Source organism: Apaloderma vittatum, unplaced genomic scaffold (assembly GCF_000703405.1).
Source record: "Apaloderma vittatum isolate BGI_N311 unplaced genomic scaffold, ASM70340v1 scaffold6, whole genome shotgun sequence".
Classification (NCBI taxonomy): Eukaryota; Metazoa; Chordata; class Aves; order Trogoniformes; family Trogonidae; genus Apaloderma; species Apaloderma vittatum.
In genome coordinates this window covers 306-561 of record NW_009719730.1, presented here as the reverse complement: position 1 = coordinate 561, position 256 = coordinate 306, and positions in this window count along the sequence as shown.

Genomic DNA, 256 nt, shown 5'->3' with positions numbered 1-256 from the left:
CCCCCGCCCCTGCCCCCACGCGCAGGGTGACATCAGTAGCCAGTGAAACACACTCCACTCCTGGCAGTGGAGCTCGAATAGTCTGCACAGGTCTGGCAGCTTTACATCCTTTTTATTTTGGCCTAAAAAAAAAAAAGAAAAAAGAAGGAACATCTCTGAAGCAGACTTTAATAGTGAAATTAATCTTTATACTCTTCTGGTTTGCAGTTTTATTCTGAAACTGAACTTTCTCTAGGACATTTTATTTATTTTAATA